Source organism: Anopheles arabiensis, chromosome X, assembly GCF_016920715.1.
Source record: "Anopheles arabiensis isolate DONGOLA chromosome X, AaraD3, whole genome shotgun sequence".
NCBI lineage: Eukaryota > Metazoa > Arthropoda > Insecta > Diptera > Culicidae > Anopheles > Anopheles arabiensis.
In genome coordinates this window covers 16,455,050-16,476,943 of record NC_053519.1, presented here as the reverse complement: position 1 = coordinate 16,476,943, position 21,894 = coordinate 16,455,050, and positions in this window count along the sequence as shown.

The window sequence follows — 21,894 nt, the reverse complement described above, 5'->3', positions numbered from 1 at the left end:
ATCTCTCCACATTACATTAGATAGCTCTTCGGAGAGAGCAAAAAAGAAGATGTATGATGAAGTGACTCCACTCTTCACTCTGACTGGTATCTATAGACACACAATGCAATAAACCACTCGTGACTTTGACATGCTTTTTTTAGATGAGTGTCCCTGAGCGCTCTGCGCACTATTCAGCAAATAACTCATCATTAAGCTTAAAACAACTCTTCCGAGAGCTAAGTTTTGATTCTCCACATCGACTAGTAGCTCTCGCTTGTTGGATGAGATGACTTGTGAGTAAAATAACTCTTTCTAGAGTTCAACTCAGCTCTCTTCACTCGTGAATTCATCAACTCTATCAAGGATTTAATCTGGAAAAGAGGAGTATTTTTAAGTCCACACCTCTCAAACTCAACATCGTTTGGCCCAAGTTTTCATAACTCACTAAAGAGTTTAGCTCACCAAACCCAACTCCCAGCCACTCAGCGTGGAGCATCTCCCATCGTTAATGATGCACTCTACGAGGCACACACAAACACACTCAGCACGTGTTTTAAACTTCCCTCGAATTGCCTCAACCAACCAACAAAAAACGCATTACCACATCACACACTGGTAATCGCTTTTCTGCTGACCGGACCATGGAGGAATCATGGCTACTGCATCCTCCACTCCTCCGCCAGGCCTTCAATCATGGATTAGGATTAAATGCATACTTCCTTCCCGGCACACTGTTCCTGCCCAAACGGTAAGACGTTCCACCGCTTCCCTTTCCTTTTTGTGGCGCGCATTCGCGATAATGCAATTGTTTGTTCGACATAGGCAAAATATTTACCACCAGGCCGTGGCACAAGACACGGCATCTTCCCCGGGAGCGGCACAGTCACGCCGGCTCATCCGCGTTTTGTTCTACCAGGCCGCATCGCACACAAGCAGCAGCAACGGTGTCAAGACTGTAATACGCGCATCATCCGATTGTCCTTTGTTTTTCTTTTTTCTTTGGGCTGAGCCCTCCTTAACGGCCCAGCTAAGCAAACCCGGACCGACCACATATGCATACCGGGTCCTTTTTCCGCGGTGTGTGTGTGTGTCGCTCTCTTTGATGCCCATGTGTAGGGATTTGCGTTACCTCGAGAATGCGGAACACAAGTGGGCTGCCCGTTGTTGGCTTTGTTGTTGTGTGAACACGGACAGAGCAAACATTTAACACACCCAGCTCATCCTTTTGTGTGTGTCCGCGCCCATCTGTGTGTGTGTGTGTGTGTCGGTGCGTGATGTGTGAACGGGCGCACGGGATCAATGAAAGGGAACCCCGAACAAATGAACAAAATCAGTTCCTCGCCACCGATAATCTCGTGTAGGTGATATGTTTATGTTATTTCACGGAACCATATCGCTTACCGGCTAGAGAGGCCGCCGCCAACCGACCCAACAATGCCGGCCTCCTGCACCAGCATCAGCAGCAGGAGAGGGGTTCGCATCCTTCAAGAGTGTTGCAAAAAAAAATAAAGAAACCTTCTTACTCGGCGCGGGAGCCAATTTTCTTCCCGGGCCGGCTGCATTCTTCAAAGTGCTTCGATAATGCACTCGCTTTCTCTATCTCTCTCTCCATCTCTCCCCCACACACACACACACACACACACATACGCTCTTCTGGGTGCAGCTTTGTATGCGGGCTAGTCCCAGGCAGTTCCATTGTTGTGTTGTGGTATCCGATGGCGATGGAATGCTTTCCATTTAGCCGCCCGCCAACACTAATGGCACCCATTATTGGGACACACACGGCAAAGCGCAGGATTAAATCGCGCCTGTGTGTGAGCGTGAGTATGCAGTATCTCTTCACTTTAGCGCTGCGCCTCAGCCGGCTAAACGTTGGCCTAGAGGGAGCAAAGTGCCAAGACTAATGTTAGCAGATGATCCTGTATAGCTGCGGCAGCGCGGAGGGCAAAGGCAATAATGGAACAGCAGACGTCACAGTTTATACTGTTTTTTTAGGTTCATATGTGTATGTGTGTGTGTGTGTGTGTATGTACGATTTTTAAGCCACCTACCAACTCATTATTAAGTAGCTTTTGCTGTGACAAGCGAGCGAGAGTGCAACATCACAACACGCCTGCATGTAGGCAAAACATGGGAAAATACTACACACAGCGGTCTCGTGGGCGGACATTAGGCTTCAAAATGTTTTTTTTTTTTGCAATCCTTCATATCCAAGCAGGGTTTACTGATAGTAGGATGGTTGCTTAACCCACAGTTTCACTCATTTTTGTCCATTAATTTGAGCACTATGACGATTGTGAACTTAAAAAATGTGTTTGCCGATGACATAGTTGCGAGTGTTTTTGCTTCAGTTTTAATTATACCAAATCAAACCTCCCTGATGGTCGGCAACATAGCTTTATATTACAAGGGTTTTCCTCTTATTTCACGCAGTTTAGCTGAACATTTTGTTTGAATAGCTATAAATCGAGCTTTTTATAAAATATGTTTATGTAGGTACTTTCAGTTCATTAAATGTTTAGAGACTTCGCATTATTTTCCCTGTGATCTCCTGCATACGAAACTTAACAGATTATTGAATCAATATGTTGTTAACATTTCCTGAAAATATCAACTGCCCCTAGGTACTCCTTTTCATGCTATAATCATTTAAGTTGGAACAGTTTTCCCTCGTTTCTTTACTCTTTCGCTTGCAGTTCTCATACAAACTCGCCTGTTTTTCAGACCTTCAAGTGTTAAAAATCATCTAATATTTTGCCACACTTTCCGTTTCAATGTTTTGGTACAGTGACGACAAGTCATTGCACTGCGGAAAATCACTGTGGCACAGGTCCTTTAGCGGGCGGAAGGCAACTGTATCAAACTCTTGGCAACTGTTTTATCAAAAGCCAATTTTGAAAATAATTTAATTTAAAACAGAAGCTGCTAAGAGTTTAAGAAAAACGTCATTTTAATGAGTGTTTCTCTGCGATATTGACTGACAAAGCTATTTGAAAGGAAAATCAATTAGAAAAAGGAACATTCTACTAGCTTCTATCCGTACACACAGCCATTGGAGCAGCCTCATCCGTGTAACGTAAAAAAAGAATCATGTTCAAAATTTATTTCATTTTTTTTTATGTTCGCAAAATAGGGCGCATCCATTAATTGTGTAACGTTCCACCTTAAGAAAAAGAGTGAGACATAATGGATTATAAAATGTGACTTGCGAAAGATGGAGTATGCGTCATATTGATGTATACGAGATGCACCAATACCCTCAGAGCATATTTCCTTTCCTAAAATAAATATATTTTTCTACATCTTTCAGTTCCATATAATCAGCTGTATGTGAAACAGTTAAACGATCAGATCAACTCGAGCATTCTACATTAAGCCCATAATTAAAATACCGGCAACGGAGTTTTCCAGAAGTGCTGCCCGCCTGGAAGGCCTGGATTGAAACATCTCAATTTTTTACGCCATTACGTAAACTATGTAATGCATGGAAGCTGTTGAGCGAGCGCACCGAGGCGGAAGAACCGAATTGAACCCGACAGCTCGTAAATATTACCACCGGTAGGACAGTGCGAGAAGAGGCGAAGGGTTATTGCTTCACTTTGCATGTCTTGTCAAGCAGTTCACCAACTGAGATTGATTTAACCCTACCCTGACTGACTTGTAGACGGTCGAAGAAGCGGGGTTGAATTACAAAATTATTTCTTTTTTTTTTGTTGATTCGTTTCTTGCCCACGCATTCGTTTCCTTTTAAGTTTCTTGTTTTAATTTTCTCCTCTATCATAAAGTACCGTAAAGAACAAACAGCAAAGCAACTGAAGCGGCTAATACCAACTTGTTATTGCAATATTGCTCTGCGCGCTGCATACTTTTAGGCGTTTTAAGCGTAAAGCGCACCTCGCTGCGTGAAATTGCTACAATCACGTCGGGATGCAATAGGAAACGCCCCTCCTGCCATTAGGCCAGCTAGAGGGGGAGGCTGCGGGGGTGCTTTTCTTACAGCCATCTTTTCCACCTCCCCGGGGGGGGGAAGCTCTGCGTTTAATCATGAAACACGGCCAAAAACAGCACCCGCGGGCGCCGGGAACGATGAAAACCACTTTCCGCATTAATATATCTCACCTCAGAGGGCACGAAACGTTCTTCAAACGCCCCCCCCCCCCCATACACATTCCTGCAAGGCAGCGGATAAGTAGCTGAGTAGGTGGCATAAAACTTGGTCCAATCATCCGCCGTGATGGGCGTCGTTCGCAAAACAGGGGCGAGGTCTATAAAAATGGTGCGCGTTTAAATTAATCTTTTCCAACCGAACGAGAAGCGGCATCCCTACTCCACGCTCGTAATGGTTCAGGCACCCGTCAGGCAGACGTGCCCGTGGTACGAGATAGACACCTGCACACGTACCCAAAACCCATCAAACTCGTGCAGTTCGCAACTTTATGGCATGCAAAATAAAAGCCGATACTGCACCATTACACGCCCAAGGTACGAATCCCCCGTTTCAGTGGGAAAGCACCCGGTATCATTACCATTTATATGAGCTTTCTTGTGCTCTGTGCTTCTTATGAATTTTAAATACAAACACACACACACATTCTGCCGCGAAGGAAGCAACTTCGACTTGCCATCGCGTGGTTCGGGGCGACGTTACACCGGGGCCAAGCACTAAGGACGTATAAAAAAGAACGTTTGCTGAGAAAGCGTGCAGGGATGAAACGGGATCGAGCAGGACAGAGTGTCTGTGTGTGTGAGAGTGAGAGGAGAAGAGGGAGGAAAATGTTAAAATTACAAGACGGAGAAAGTACAACCGCTGGAAGATGTTGGCTCATTATGATGCTGCTAATAAAAACTACTTAATTTCTTGCCTTGCTTCTTGCCGCCGCCGCCGCTCACCCCGTGCCTTCCTGTCCCACTTCTTGGTGCGCGAGCCGTGGTTTATTGGGTGAAAGCAAACGAAACCGGAGGCTGCTACCAGGTAATGCTAATAAACTTTTATCTAATTTGACGACAACGACGACCACGGTGGCGGTGATGGGGCGCGCGAAGCGCCAAGAAGGGCTGAGAAGGCGCACGAGCACTCAACCTTTTTACCGCCCGCCGCCGCCCCCCCGGTGGCAGGCATTTACATACACGGATTCGAAAATTACACGCCCCGTTTAAGGAACGTTACCCACCCCCCCCCCCGCCAAAGCGCCGTGATGGAAACGTGATGGAAAAGAAAACCCGTCGCTGCGAAACTTTCCTTGCCGAGCGTGCACACACACACACACATGTACCATAATGGAGGACATTTTATTTTCCGTATGTTGTTTTTTGTTTCTTTCGTTTAGTGAAAAGTTTTTCGGGCAAAACATGGTGTAACGTGGGCGTCGTCCATGTGTGTGAGTGTGTGTGTGTGTGTGGAAAAGGGAGCGTTAAGAAATTGGTAACAAAGGGGTGGAATGGGGATGGGGGGAGGGGAGGGAGGAGCAAGAAGTTAGATTAAACCTTCCAGCTCGCATGACAGCAATGTAAAGCAATGCCAATTAAAAGGGGGAGAAAAGTATGGAGAAGAGCAACACACACACACACACACACACACACACACACACACTTGTGTGAACATTGTGGGTGGTGGAAGTGGAGAGGAGTTGTTAGAGAAATAGGAAACAACAAACAATTTTAAAAACAAAAAAATCATGTACAGACAAATATGAACATACAAATAAAATAAATTAAAAAAAAAAACAAGTAGCAGCGACAACATACATAAGTGGTTAATAAAGTAATGAAAAGATAACAAACAACTGTCTTCTAAACTAGGAAAGGAAAGAACAAACATAAGATGGAGTAATAAAAAGCTATTGAACAAAACAATAACAAAATGGATAAACACATAAAACAAAGGAATAAAGTAAAACTAGTAATTAAAGAATATGATTAATATGAAAAAGACAAGATAAAACAAGCTCAGTTTGAAGGACGTTAAACCATTAAAATTCATCGTCCTAACCCGAGGACCTGAAGCGTGAAACACACACACAAATTCACACACACACACACCCACCCATACAATGATTTGCACGTACATGCACAGGACCAGGCACAAGGTGCTCGCACAAATCAGGCTCGAATTACTTTGGCCCGAAAAATGTGTATCGGTGCTAGTACACATCTACATATTTATGGCAAAGCGGGACAAAATGGGCATGTTAGGCAGTTGAATGAATATTGCTTTGAATTTTCCACTAAATACAATCTTTTAAACGTTGTTATATGCTTCCATCATTTATCTATAGGTAAAATTTGCAAAATAGCATGAAAAAAGCGTAAACATATGGAAAAAGTGTAACATAAAAGTTCGCCAAAACGTATATTAACGAAACAGAATTACAACGCTGTACTACAGCAAGGGATCTGGGCGTTGAACTGGACGAGAAACTCACCTTCAGGACGTATATTGAGAACATTACTGTCAGAGCAAACAAAATGTTAGGTTTGGTTATCCGACAATCCACTGAATTTAGAGATCCTTTGTGTTTAAAGTCATTGAATAATTGTCTAGTGCGATCTATCTTTGAGTTCAGCTGTGTAGCGTGGTGCCCTCAAACTATAGGGCTCTGTGCGAAACTTGAATCTGTGCAGCGTAGATTTACTAGAGTCGCGGTGCGTTGCTTCCCTTGGAGGGGAAATTTTAATATGCCTGACTTCCGCACGCGATGTGTGTTGCTTGGGCTGCAGTCTTTCGAACATCGCCGAAATATCCCCATGTACACACCAGCAAGAACTCATAGACAACGTGCATTTCTACAAAATGAGTACAGGAGAACTTTAGCCTCCTACGACGACCCTCAATTGACAATGCGTAGACAGTTCAATACTCATTTTGAATCTTTTGACTTCCAATTGACTTCGCAGAGCTTTAAAACAAAGATATTAGATTCGTACTCACTCGGTAACAGGCAGGCTTATTTTTAACATATATATTTAAGTGACAAGGGTATGTATGTAGTTCCAGACCCTAAAATTGTCGAAATAAATAAATAAATAAAATAAATAAATACGGGCCACAACAACAGCACTTAGATAATGCTGCCAAAGCTTTTGACATGTTTTCTCTTCCCACCTTGTTCTTTTGCTGTTAAGCAAAGCCGTTTAATTTTTTTTTTCCAAAAATCTATTATTAAAACTAGATCACTTTTTACACGTTTCAATCCACGAAGCCGAATATTTTGCAGCTGTTCCTGAGAGCATTATTGTGTGGAAAAAATACCCTCACCCCAAGTCTGTCAAAAGTATCTGTCCCTTGTTTGTCTCAAGCATGACTGCCCATTTTGCCCCACGTGAAGCATTTTAATATATTTTATAAAACTATGCATTCAATTGCCTTGTTTCCTCAGACGAATTGTGTAGAAACAAAAAATCCAAAAAATATACCATGCAAAACTTCTACGCATCCCTGTGACATATTAAAGCTTACATGGTTTTCCAAGTCACTTTCGAATGTAAACATTGTTATTCACCGCGAGCAACATGTTAATGCACATAAATCTTATATTTCATTTTCATCATAATAATGTTTAATTTCTTCATCATGATTTTCAACACGATTCAAGCTGTGTTGAGTTTGACAGTTATTTGTTATGCGTTGAAAATCATGCCTAAAAACTGAAATTTCATTTTGAAGCAAATACACCATTTGACAGCTGCTCAAAAACATCTTGGATGCGGTGAATAATTATATGCACATTTGAAAGTGACTTGAAAGTGGTATAAAATACATCAATCTGACACTAAATCTTAGTTTGAAATTTTCTCGGTCATTTTTGAATTAAGAATTATTCAACTCACATGCTGTTTATAGAAACACTCCAACGATTACATTTTGAGCCTTGGGATTTTGCCTTCCTGTGAGCAAATGCTTAAACTAAAGGATGCTCGAGTTTGCCCCGCTTTCCCCTACCATTCGCGTTTGCTTACCGTCGCTGCCGCGCGCTCATTAGCGCAACTTTGGAGCGTGACAAAACAAAGAAGGGAACAGGTAGAACGAAAGAAAAAAAAACAGTGTAACGTACGTAACCGACCCAAAAAATTGCTTCCTCTGTGTATGTGCGGCACCGCGGCTCTAACTCTTCTAGCCCCGGGGAAAGGATGAGCGCGCGCGCACGGGATCAATTTCATACCCGCGTGCAAGGACCCCTGTCCTCTGTTTAATTAAGCTGGCCATTGCGGCAAATCGCTTCCACCAGTGCGCTGCGGAAGAAGAGAAAGAAGAAAACAAACACACACATAGTGTGAGCGACATGTGAGCCGAGGACTAGCCGGTGGCACTAATGAGCCAGAAAGTTTTTGTTTCTGCGTAGCGGGAAGCTGCGCCCTACACGTCCTCTGTGTCTTCTTGGGTGGATTTGATGAAAAGTTTCTCTTTTGAAACCCAAATGTGTACCCCAATGACAAAAAAACGGCTTAAAGCTGTGTAATTAGAGCGCTGTTAGTGTTGATGCGTGATGTCGATTGCATATCTTTAGGCGAATAGCGACCAAGTGCGTTACGTGTTGGCGTTACGTTAAAAAAAAAGATTCCTCGTCGGAACTATTATACCTGTCACTGTGGAGTAGAGGCTGAAGCACAACATCTCGAGACGCCAGATGTAAACAATGGCGCAAATACGATGGCAATGACACTATCTGGCCGCTCGGATCTGCCCAGTCGGCGTTGCAGTAAAGTGAGTCTGCCAGTAATTGGAGAGCTTCCATCTCTTCACTCTCTCTCTCTCTCGCTCTTTTCATCATCCAATCTCTTCAATGTCCTTCGAATCGAGTTTCGATTACCGCGTTTAATCTACGCGCTCTGCTGGCTCGATTGCCATCGCCCAGAGAAGATGATCTCCCGCCTCGGAGGCAGGATCTAAGGAGGTCATGCCGAACCAACTGCAAAGAAAGAAAACCGGCCCGACCCATCAAACAACAATGCAGACAGCGGGGGCAGGAGCTTGAGTGTGTGTGTGTGTGTGTGTGTGTGTGTGTGTGTGTGTGTGTGTGTGTGTGTGTGTGTGTGTGTGAGTGCTCTCTCGAGCTGTGCGTTGACTACAATTTCACGGACCACCCCTGGAGGAGGTACGCCACGGCTATCTGCTTCGTGCTGCTCTATGGAACCTCTCTGCAAGGATCATCCAACAAATTGTGCAAAAAAAGGATAAACAGACGATGAGAGGGAGGGAGGCGGAAAAGGCCCCTGCTCTCTCCCTCCCTCATGGGTGAGATGTTTGTATAACTTCTCTCGAGCGGTAGCACCGGTAAGTAATTACCGTCCCACGGGCCATTGTTGAACGATTAGCTTTACCGTTTCGGGATCTTCCTTTTTTGTTCGCTTTCGCTCTCTCTCTCTCTCTCTCTCTCTCTCTCTCTCTGTCTCTATCGCTTGTCTTCTTTTGAGGTGCAAACAACGAAAAATCATCAAACAAAACGCGCCCTACCCCGGCGGGAATGGGAAAAATCGTTCCGGTACGGTTGGCAAGCCCTGAGCCCCGCTCCGGCAAAGAGAAAGAAAAGGGAGCCACCCGCTGGGCGCGCTCGCGAAAACCAGGGAGCCCTCGCGCGCGCCTCCGTAGCAAACGGGGACAGCCCCGGGAACATGCCGAACTGCAACAAATGCAATTTCGTTCCCAAATGCCGCGTCCCAATTGTCGGGCCGTTTTTCTTGTGCCGTTGCTGTGTGCCGGGTTTGTATCGCTGGTTGCTTTTGTTCGTTTGCGTTGCGTTTCGGTTTGTTGGTTCCTGCACTCTGCGCGCTGCACACTTTTACGGTTCTGCCCCTGCCTTGCTGCCGGTCAGCCGCCGTGTTGTGGCTGTGTCTGTTGATGCGTCGATTGATTGGCATTGGATTGGGACTCGCCGGCAAACGGTTTTAATGGCGAACAATTTGCTGAAATGCATCGGCAGCCTTTGTCTGTCGTATGGTGGATGTACGGCATCAGAGGTGGAATGGAGGGATGTGACGCTTATTCTAACGCTTAGCGTAACGCCTGCAGTAGTAGCGTTAGGGCAATGTTCAAAAGCAAGGGTAAAGGCATGGGATAGAGCTTATAATTGATATTGAGACAGACATTCTGATTACGCTTAGATAGTGTCCTTAAGACTACGAAACTTTTTTGTAGCAGAATCCAAAGACTAACTAGTAGGAGAATTTAGCTACCTTCTCGGTAGCGGACGGACGGACACATTAAGGAAAATGTAAACAAATCGAAGGATGTATAAATACAACGACCTTGAAAATGTGCAGACCTTATGTTACTCTCATCTGTTATCAGAAAATGCTTTGAAACTCTCAAGTTTCTGTCAAATTTTATGTTTTAGTTATCAATTCTCAATCTCAATCAATCAATTTTAAGTGAAGTTTTGAAATATTTGGGTAATAATATTTCAAACAGCTTTGATATGTTGGGTTATGGAATTATAAGCGTCGCTTCCAACTAATTGTAGCATGCAGATTCTAAGACATTATTGAAACATCGAACTTCAGATAACAGAAAAAACAGTTCACGACATCCCCTTAGAAAATTGTTCAAGTCGGCGATCCTAGCAAGTTTGGTAGACTTGTGAATAGGTCATTTAGGTCCCAAGTTTGTACCAAGTCAAAATTCTTTGAAATCCCATAGAAGGTCTTATCTACTACTGAATTATGTTGCATCAATGCCTATTCTTTTAATTGATTAAAGTGGACCAAATCGTGTGCAACATATTGGGTTTCGGGAAGTACCTCATCAGTGACGTGGCTACTACGACCAGTGTTTTTTACTTACTTACACTTACTTAAGATATTTGAAGACATCTGTTCATCACCAATTGAAACTTGAACTTTAGTGTCAGTTCCAGTTGTCCTACGATCAGTTTGGATGTTACATTACTGAGTTATTCGATTATTACATTTATCATGTATTTATAAGATTTAGGCCCTGCTGGGACAAACAAAACCAAGCAATTGAAATTGACAAGCTTTAGCGAAACCCTTGACACTATTATTGTTTACTAAGCTGTCAATGTGACGACATTGGTAAGACATTCCGGAAACACCACAGCAACGTGTCTCCATAAAAGAAGCTGTTGTTCCAAAACATTGTTGGATCATCTTGTCGTGAATAAATAGTGCCATTGCTTTCCATTTTCACATTTTGTCCTAATTTTAACAAATATAAGAAATGCTCTGGACCATACAACAGAACAGAAAATGTCGATTTTCCAAGGATATCTGTTCACATGCACAAGCGAAACGCAATACAAAACAATAATAGTATCTGATGAGTCAGTAGCCCACATTTGAAAGCTCTAGTGCGGGAGTTTGTGGACGTTGTACAAGCCTGTTCTGGCATCTACTACATCTTGGTACTATTAAACAACAATCAGAGCATCGAATGAAAAGTCCGGTTCCGAATGGCCGACGACCTTGAGCGACTTGGAATTTTCAATGTAAGCTGAAGACCTAGGGAACAGTCGCAACAAAGCTGCAGTCGCTTGGTCGGGAATTCGATGCAACAGGCCAAACAGATAAATAGTTCCTGAGAAACATGAACAAACATATCAGGAAGCAGAAATTGAGTCCACTGAAGACGCCTAAACTCAATACGATCATTCCAAGCAAATTTCAGTGGAATTTCGATGTGAGACGCGAGTCACCGAACCAGTCCAACATCCCCCAACTGAGTACCATCGAGATTATCCAAAAAAGATCAACATGAGGCAAAAGCTCTACTCCAAAAATTTTGTCTCAAAAACTGAGGAGAAATTTATAGAAATCGAGGTCCGCCTTGGAGCAAATTCATTGAACATTTTGATTAAAAATCCCAATTTATTTTTCTAACAAAACAAGGAAAACCCAACGACAAAGTATCATATTCCCTAACGGCAGATGCTTCAGCATGGCCATTAAGGGTTAACTGTTTACTTTCGCCCAATATCTCGCTTCAGTAAGCTAGTCTTTTCTGTCCTTTCTACCGCTTGGAATCATCTTCCAACAACTAATTGATCGTATATTCACCGAAACCGATCCTGAAACGTTACACTGGCACACGAGTTGGTAAGTGGTTCTGAACCGAATTGCTACTTCCGACACTGTTCCAGTGCCGCTTACCTTAATCGTTGCTTCCCCCGAGCAGCACGCACCGGGTATAGGCGATCAAATTGGCCCAAACGCTCCCGGGCCCGGTGCTAATCTGCTATTCGCTGGCACAAGGGCAGGCCAGAAGAGAAAAATCCGGCCATCTCCCGGCTCGGAACGGATTGGACAGGCAAACTCCGACTGGCGCCAGCGCCTGATCCGGATGCCGTTGCCCCCGCAGCGTGGTCAAGTGGTCGAAAATCTAATTATCTCGGGCTGCTCAGCCCAGAGCGTACCTGGGAGCAACAACAGCAAAAAAAGGAGTGAAAACTGCCATTCGCTCACACCATTTTGAAACCGCTCGATGCGCTGGCCAATTGCCACCCGGTAATCCTATTACCGGCACCTTTTTTGTGTGTGCGTGTGTGTTTCCTTCTTCAAGCTATTTCTCTGGCACAAATCGGGCCCGGTTCAGCCCGGCAAGCTCAGAAGCCGTCCTTCCTTCACCCGAGTGTGCGGCGGTGTTAATTGGCAAAAGCCTCCTGTACGGCCGGTATCTCGGTCCGATCGACGGCGCGCCGTGTCGCGATCGGTATCGGCACAATCCGATTCCTGAGCGGCTCGCTAATTGCGTACATGATAATTCCGTTTGTGCCGAGGCGGCCTTAGGCGAACGCATGTGCACCTCCCAAGAAGACTGCCGAATAGTCTTTGGAGCTTTGCAACGGCTTTGCAAGTGCGAGTGTGGACTTTTTTTCGTTCTTTTATTTATTTCATTACTTAATTCTTCCCCGGCAAATTCGGCTCGACGGCTGCTCCAATGTTGCATTGCCAGCGTCCAGGAACTCTGCAGCACCGAGTGACCCGTGCAAAAACACAGCTCCAACGTCTGCTCGACTTACACGCGCTCGGCACTGCGTCAAACCAATCCCGGGCCATGCAGCTTCTAAAAGCATTCCCTGCCCGAAACCCATTACTGCGAGAATGCAAATGTTTCTTCTAATTGATCCCGTGATGCCTGCCGGCGGCTACACACACCGCGCTGCAAAAACCCCCACCCGGCCGGCCTGGCCGTGACATCGTTTGGCCATCACGTCGTGCCATCAGCGGGTTTTTTGGCGGGGATTGGCGTACGACGCACACACGGTTCGAGCGCCATCCATCAGTGCACTTGGTCGCCGCTAGTAATTGAAACGAATGGTCAACGCGCTTCAACCTCCCCATTTCTGGCCCCGCTCGCCTGCCGGCCCACCAGGGACGGCTGCCTTTTGATGGTGCAATTTTTGCTGCTCACATAATCCATTATTCATGCAGCCAGCCGATTCTTGCCTCGGTAGTGTTGCCCGAACGTATCGGAATCTGGGCTTTGGGGCAGTTTTTTTTGTGCCTCCTTCACGCCCATTTCCACGCAGTTTTTCTTTATAGTCCGGGCTATTTTTGTTTTTTTTTTGGTTGCTGCCTATTGCCTATTCCGCTTAGTGTTGATGCATCCGCATGTGTGCACCAGCAGTTCGTCAACGCTAACAAGATTTCTATCATCATCAGTGCGAGAGCCCGTTCATCACGCCCGTGCGGAGCTTTGATTTCCCATCCCCGTGGTTCCGATAGCGGGCGTGCTCGGATGCGGATTCTTTCTTTGTGGCGTCGGTTTGCGTCGGTGGTAACCCTTGAAGCGACCGGGCAAACTCTAAAACCCACTGGATACTGGATGCTGCCTTACAGTATGATTAGAGATTAGTGTAAGAAAAGTATCATCGAATGAGAAGTTTTTCATAATTGCAAAAATACGTCATTGATCCTGGTCACGGCACCAGCCACTTTTCTTACTCACCAATGGGTTAATGGGTTCTAATGCTATGATTTTTTTTTCTCGCACCGATTTTCGCTTCCCTCGATGTTACACACACTCTCTCACACACACACAGGAAAAGGAAAATGAAGTACCAAAAAAAAAAGAGTACAGACACACCAGCACGAGATGTTAGCGCTCCATTATGACATGAGTGATGGGGCCGTTCTATCGTCCACCCCGTACACACTGTTGGCCAACCATCGGACGGCTCATCGAGCAGTGGGGAACGGGGGGCAAAACCTCACAGCTAATGCCCTCACGAAACTGTGAGCCTGACGCATCAAGCCCATCCTGCAAGGTCTCTCTCGCAGCAGCAGCAGCAGCAGCAACAACATTCACCCGGGAAGGCACACCACAAGCCTGCCTTCGTGATTAATCCTTATCATTCGGGAAGGTGAAATAAAAACGAATTCCAGTGACATTATTGGAAGGCGGCGAGGGTAGGGGGGAGCAATGGAAAAGACAAGAAAAAAATGGAAGCGAAAAATTTACATTTTCTCCTCTGTACTACGTTACGGTGAGAAAGAGAGGAAAAAAGAGTAAACAACACGCGCCAAACAAAAACAAAAACAAAAATGGATTTAATTTTATAAATGGTCTCTTGTTCGTGTGTTCCGTACGGAGTTGTTCTTTTTTTGTTGTTGTCTGATGCTGGTCTTCTTATTACTATTTCGTAACATTTTTCAACCAAACAACTGATGGCACATAATTTGAATGGAGTAAAAACCTAGTAGCTGGAGCATAGGATTATACGCGCCATACGTTACGTACGTTCGGCAATGCTAATGGCCGCCAACGCGCGTATCGATGGTAAGGTTGGGCGTCTATCTGATTGTTTTTTTACAATTTGTTTTTTTTTTTTTTTTTTTTGCACATGGCAGAAGTATTCGATCGAGATTGTCCTTCCCGTAACATTTCCGCACCGCAGATTTTTAGCGCACTTTTCCAACTTTGGTCCTTCGAACCGGATCGTGCACAGCGTTGTGTGGCATATTAGGCCGGTTTTGTGTAAAATTGTCACTCGGTAGGCCTTAATGGACGGAATTGCTCACACATTTGCTTCAGGCACATTTGACCCCTTCCCCTTCAACCCCCGAGTGACACTGTATAGGTTAGAAGTTGTCTTTCTTTTTTTGGTGTTTTTGGTGCGCCTGTTTTCTTCGAAAAGCACGCTTTCTATACACTCGACCTCCTCTAGCACGGCCAGGATATCTAATTACGCACCAACGAATTCCGGCACGCCGTGTGAATAATGTGTGAATTTTGTAACTTTTTGCTAAGCACACACACACACACACATGCTTTGATTCAATCAAAGTCTGCCGCCGGGCCCACAATGTGTGTTATCGAAACGCGCCTTTGGTACGTTAGGTTGGTGGTGCTGGCTTCCCGACTTTCGCTACGACTAGGGGGATTTTTTGTGTCTCCCTCTCGAACGTACACTGCAACGGATTTTGGGGAGCCATGGGAGCCATGTTCGGCCGTAGCAAAAAAAAAAGTTTTCCCCAAAAACAACGCACTTTTTTGTTGCGCTCGCAGGCCGTTTCTGATGATTTCCGACTAACCCTTAACATTGTCCGGTGCACATTTCTTCGCGTGTTCGGTTTCGCGGCGTTAATTAAACTCGGCTGCCTTTACCTCGGCATTCGTTTGCCATTCGTTGCTCCCCGTTGCCAGCTGTGCTACCGCTCGAAGGCTTTGCAAACACACGCGCGCGCACACGCTAGTTCTGTTAATTAATGCTCTGCACCTGGGCGAACCCCAGAACGCACTCTAAGCTTTGCTGTTGCAATGGACGACGCCATTCCGCTCGTTCCCAAACTGTCGCCAATGTAATGATGAATTCTTGAAACTCAACACACTCGCACACATTCACAGCAGGGCGTTATGGGGAGCAAAATGACAAAAGATTGAGCTCCACGTTTGGAATAGATTTTTCATTAGTGGGCGCTGCTTTCAGCGAAAGGACACGCTTAAAAAATCGCCTCTAATTTGCGCCCGTTGCATCCGCTTTTGGGATCTTTGATGCACTGGCATTCGTGGGCTACATTTTCAGGTTTTCGTTCTGATTAGTGGGGGTGTTTTTTTTGCTATTTTGACTTAGTTTTAGAGTTTGGAAAAATAATCAACCCTCGTCTCTAAAAATAATCCAGCTGCATAGAACCAGATCGAATCAGTACACTCTCTACGAGTACTATTAGGTGGACCAATATACACTTATTGAGAAATTGTCTACATTATTACAGAGTTTATTCGAACGAAGCGCGAAGACTTTCGTCGCTAAGACACGAACCCCACTTCATTTTTTTTTTTAATAAACATATAAATCGTTTCGTTCCTTGTAATTGATGCAGCCAGGAACAAATCGGTTGGCATTTAGGATGGGAATTTTGAACACAAAAAGTAACGAAACGGTTTCATTTTCATGAGCTACTACCCTACCGGGAAATTTCCATTAAAAGCCTTCTAAGCGCCGGCGAATTGAAGGCGATTTAGCAGTGGATTTGACGGTAATGAAATGTGTATTGATATATTTCAGTGAAAAATTTCATATTTAACTTTTCATTCAAATTTGAATTTTTAATAGGAAAATTTCCCAGTGATGTGTGTTGGAATCGAAAGGACGATCCGAACGTAATTGTTCTATTGCGTTAAGCTGTGAGCTATTTCACTTTATTTAAGATGGACTGCATTATACCGATCTTAAATAGAATAAAAGGTGTTAATTTGATGTATCAACTCATTTTGATGGCATTGGAAAAAAAGGTATTTGTGAAATGGGATATTTCACCAATCCTGATATTTTTTTTTTTTTTGTGTCAAGTACGGGGCCCTCCTTCCTAATACAGGACCATACTCTATCAACTCTATCAATCACAAACGGATAATACTTTTTAAAAATAATAACAATAATTTTTTGGGCTCGTCTGACGATTTTTTCATCGTATCCCATAGATTTTTAATTGTTCCCATAATGTATTGGTATCGTCCGATTGGATATCAATACAATTGAACCAAAAAAATCTGGGAAACGACCAAAAAATCGTGGGAACGCACCAAAAAATACTGAAATCAACCAATGTTGTTTTATTAAAACAATACAAAAGAGTGTTTCAAATAAATCGTCTAAACCTTGTAAGATAACTGTAACCACAAATGGCTTGCAAAGAAGAATGTTAGATTTTAAGCTAAGAATTAATCTACAGATTGAAAGAAACGAATAAGGCCAATTGGCTCAAAGTCTCTATAAAAATAAATAAAAAACTCTATCAATCCTGGACTAAAGATACACGGAGCCCCCTCATCGACGGAGCCCCGCGCAATACAGACGTGAAAGCTTCGGATGAAATCCGTATTTGCCTTGTAATGCGACTAAGGCCCAAAAATGATTTCTATACGCCTTCAGAGCCATTTGATGTTAGCAGAGTAGTTATCAATAATTAGTTTCCAATTGGTTTTTGTCATATTCGAAAAGTAGGAATTTTCGAAAATAATTCATTTCTTTACGGAAAATGTTGAAGTAGGTGAGGAAGTCATAACCCTGGCTTGTGTAGGGTCGAGGTTAAATATCAGCCAAAGTCGGTTTGGCTATCTTGGATGCCATTTGACAGTATAAGGTCGACAAATTAATTCAAAAATTAAACAAGTATTACTACGAGAGGAATAAATACATTGGCTGGCAAACTCAAAAACCTATTAACAATGTTCTTCTCCAGACGGATTAATCATTAGAATCACATTTAAAATTTTAATCGAACAATCGAAAATATGAATGGAATAAATTTGAAGGCTTTCAGATGTTAAACAGCCTGCAAAGCAACGTTTGGCTACTTGTCAAATCGTTCTACATTACAGGACCTCGTTGCTACTCAGTCCCTTGTCATAACTAAAATTGTAATATGAACCAATATAACAACAGAGAAAGTGAGAAACGATCAGATAGCAGATGTCACTCGCGAACACTTTGCATCAAAAACATTTTATTCAAATTTGGCGAACAGAAAATATAAGTGAAAACAACTGCATTCGTTGAACCACTCTGAACCTGCTGGAATTAGAACACAACCACTAGAACCAGGACCCACTTTCGGATGATTTCGCGCCCTCTAGGGTCGGGTTGACATCGCTACGCGAACGCTTTCAACGCCGACCGCACAGATGGCAGCCGCTAGCCTGCGCTACCTTCCGCTAGATGGCGCAACTGCCAAAGCCGAAAGAAATTGCCGCTACCATTTTTATGTGTTGATTTTTGTTTTTCTTTTTTTGCTTCATGGATTTATTTATATAAATACTATTTGTTTTGTTCTTAACCCACTCGGTTCGTTCCTCGCTATTCCATAATTGTTGTTAAACGATCGTCTTTTTTTGTTCCTGCTTTGCTTCATCTCCGCTTAAAAACTCTTCCCATCTTGCGCTCCTCCTGTTGTCTCTATCCCCGTTTCGTTTTTTGTCCTGTCTGCCCCTCTTTTCTGCTAACACATACACACACACACGTGTTTTGCTTATGCTCTTCGAAGTGTTTTCTGTTCGTTTTGTTTATTAGATCTGTTTATTTTTTTTTTCTCTCTCTCTCCTGTTGCTTTTTTTTACTCATCCATTCAAAGCTTCATTCCCCTTCATTGTTTTTTTTTTTACACTTCCTTCCCTATATTTAGCTCCACTAGTTTTTTTTCCACTAGTTCCCCATTCCTTAAACGCATTATCCCCCCGCCGGTTTTGTGTCGATTCTATTTCATTAGCTTGTTTATACATATATTTACAGATAAACCGTAACCCAGCCCAATGCACCACCACCCACTCTCATACACACATGCGCATTCCTTGCTGAGGTGTATGCGTGTGTGTTTGTGTGTGTTTTGTGTAGGGGTGGTTGGTTTGCTAATTATCCTGTTTAATTTGCCTTTTTCAGGCTGTTGTTTCAAAGACTTGTGTTTGCTTTTCTATTCATTTGTTTGCATGGCTCTGCAGCTGGGTTGGTTTTTTTACTGTTGCACACACACACACACACACATGTGCAGCACACGGCAATGGAAAATCATCGGCACAAAAGTGGCAAACAAACCGACGAACCAGTTTTAAAATGTAAAATGTGATTTCGTTCGAGTTTGAGTGATGTTAGGATATTACGGTACACAGCAGCTATCGACCTGCCCCTAACCCCCGTCTGTGTGTGTGTGTTGTATAGCAGCTATTGTAAAACAAAACGTGAAGGAACACCTTGGGATGCTCGAAGAGAACGAGCGTTACTTGTGCCGTGGTGGAGGTTCGTCGTCTGCTCTGCTGCCTTTTCTTCCGATTTTCCTTTCCGCGCTCCGCGACACCTGTCGAGTGGTGCTGTGTTTCGAGGGGTGTGCGCGCCTATTTGCGAATTATTGTTGTTTTTGTGTTTGTTTTTTGCTTTGTTTGTGTGTGTCTCTCTTGTTAACTGCTGCAGGGCTTATTGTGGGGATGATGATGAGCTTCGATTCCACAAGGAAGAAGAAGGGGGTGCGTCTCCAGCTTGCTCCGCGGCACAACAGGGGCGACCCCGCTCGGCCACGCACTGCCCCTGCTGCCTTTGATTAAATTTGTTTCTCTTTGAATGTGTGTTTGTCCTTTCGTTTCACCAACAAATTGCTTTTCTTTTCTATTGTTTTTTTCACTATCTCGCTCTCTCTCGTTCTCTTAATCCTATGCGTGCTAAAATGAATCTGTTTTGTTTTTTTTTTCCTTATTTTCGTTTTGCCCAACAAACGTTTACACCTTTTACACTGAGAAAATTGCGCATATTTGTTTCGTTTTTTTTTTATTACTTTCTGCTTCATTTCTTCATCTGCTTTCACCTTTTTTCATGTTTTTTCCCCCACCGTTTTACTATAATTCACATTATTTGTTTGCTTTAAAACGATGATTGTGTTTTTTGTGTCATTTATATTGTTATAAAGTTGCGTCCATCCAGCTTCTGGGGACACTTTTGCTGCTTCCTTTTTTTTGCAGTAACGTCCTGTTTTTCAACTGTTGCCAGCTACCTCCCTTTTTGCAACGTGAAAGCAGACCATTAACTGCACTATTACTGGAAGAGGTCGGGGTCCCGCATTGTTTTTATCTCTCTCTCTCTCTCTGGACACCGGAATGCATCAAATAGCGATCAAAGGAATCAATTGTGTGGCAACACTGAAATATTTTTTTTTTTAGCTTTCTGTATGCGTATGTTGTTTTTCTCTCTCTCTCTCTCTCTCTTACATGCATCTTTGTTGTTTTTTTTTTGTTTTTTCGCTAAATCGGAGGGAGGGACTTGATGTTTTGCATGTTGTTGTGTTTTCGCTTACTTCAAATTTTGTTTTTCTTTTTTCTTTTATAACCAGTTATTTCTTCTCCTTATTCTTCTCTTTCTTTTTATTGGTTTGTTCTGTGTTTCTGTGAATGCATATTTCGCTTTCCCCCCTCGTTGCTTTTAATGTTATTCCTTAACTTCATGTACGTATGAATTGTGGTTCGTCAATGTGTTTAATTGCCTAGTAATTTAATATAGAAATACTCTCTGCTCTTCCATACACCCCTTACCTTCCTCCTCTATAAATTTTCAATATTTTTTCCACCCTTTTTTTCTTCGTGTTCGTTCTTTTTTCTTCTGTTTCTGCTTCGCGCTCCGTTCGATGTGTAAGTAGTGTGTTGTATCATTAGTGCATTTACCCCGCCCCACGAATGGATGAATCATTCTGATTGCTACACTCCTTATACGCATGTTTCTCTTTTTGTATGTGTGTGTGTGTGCTTGTGTTTTTTTGTCCTGTTTATATCTTCAAAATTGTAAGTAAATTTAATACTTCGTCTTCGTTTTCTTATCCCCGTTTTGCGTTGTGTTCAGTTATAACTTTCTTTACTCTAACGCTTGGGATGTTTTTTTTTTTTTGTTTTGGTTTTTCATTTATTCTCCACCGTCAGCTTTTGTCCTACTTTTAAAAACTTCTCAGCATCGCCCCCCACCCCCCCCCCCTCCCCCCCCATGCTAAGGGTACAGCCCCACCCTCTCGCCCTCGATTGTAGCAATAATGTGCAGGAATTGAGAACCATAAGCTCTGGGATGGCAATCCTCGGAAGGCAATACAGCGCGTGACAAAGATTGGCTTCATTTTTGTTGGAACAAATTTACAATAACCGGGAACGGGGAAAGCAAACGAACAGGCAAGGCAGGCAGGGGCGGAACGGAGGGGCGGCGAAGGAGTGCTACACTTTTCCTGCTGCTTGATTTTCAAAAAAAAAAAAACATAAAACATTCGCTTATAAAACCAGTTCTAGCTAGAGTGAAGAAAGAGAGCTCTGTTGTTTTGTTTTTGCAAACAAATAAAGCGCCACGTTCACTTGTGAGTTTCGTATTTTATTGGTTGATTTTGTGATGTTATCCTCTCTCGCTAGCGCTTTTTTACTCTCTCTTTTACTATTTCTTTCTTGCTCTAAATTTTTTTAAACCTCAACGTTAGCCCAACACACTACAGACAAAGGGGGGGATTCGGTATTGCTATAAATTACAGTCTTATCATATATTGGCGTATTTTTTTCTCTCTCTCTCTCTCTCTTTTTTGCATCCTTCGCACATCCTTCTTCCTGCGCACATGTGTCGGTTGGTGCGGGTTGTTTGTTTTTTTGTTTTTGTTCTCAATGGATCCCCGCACACAGCGGCATTTACACTTCGCGGAGAAGAATACACAGAGCGGGAGGGGAGGCGATGGGGGATTTTGTTTCAACTTCCTAACCTAAGTCGAACCTTCTCAAATCAAACCAACCACAACAACAACAACAAAAAAAACGCAGAAAACAATAGGCAAACTGGGACACATCGAATACTGGAACATATGGGCGCGCGCGAGAGGGAACACAAGGGACGTCCTTCCTATCAGACACTTGTGTGTGTTGAGTGGAGATTTTGCTGCTGGGTTCGTGTACCATCTTCCAGCATGTTTGCCCGTTCGATTTTTGATGAATTATTTTAAACCGAAACCAGGTGCATTTAA